This window comes from Penaeus monodon, chromosome 28 (genome assembly GCF_015228065.2).
Source record: "Penaeus monodon isolate SGIC_2016 chromosome 28, NSTDA_Pmon_1, whole genome shotgun sequence".
NCBI lineage: Eukaryota > Metazoa > Arthropoda > Malacostraca > Decapoda > Penaeidae > Penaeus > Penaeus monodon.
Genome location: NC_051413.1, coordinates 17,848,264 through 17,848,527, shown reverse-complemented (window position 1 = coordinate 17,848,527; position 264 = coordinate 17,848,264). Strand labels below are relative to the sequence as shown.

The 264-nt window shown below is 36.0% G+C and overlaps 1 protein-coding gene across 2 annotated transcripts in view; it reads right to left on the bottom strand.

The window, feature by feature from the left end:
• LOC119591394 (riboflavin kinase-like) overlaps nucleotides 1-264 on the bottom strand; it is an 11,654-nt gene that overhangs the window by 10,408 nt on the left and 982 nt on the right. The window lies entirely within an intron of this gene.

Genomic DNA, 264 nt, shown 5'->3' with positions numbered 1-264 from the left:
TTTCCAGGGGATTCTGTGGCAAATGCCCCATATGTGTGGGTAGTAGAGGGTGAGGGGAATACATTGACACCACTATCCACTATCTTGTGACCAAACATGTGAAGGTATTCTGAACACTCTGTCTGCCATTTCTCCTTCAGATTGCCAAATTTTTACCATAATTCTCATTTACTCTATACAGAATTACATATATTTAATGAAAATCAGTAATTTTCTGGAATAGCATTACTTTAGGGCAAAAAATGTATATATTTTTGTTCTTGG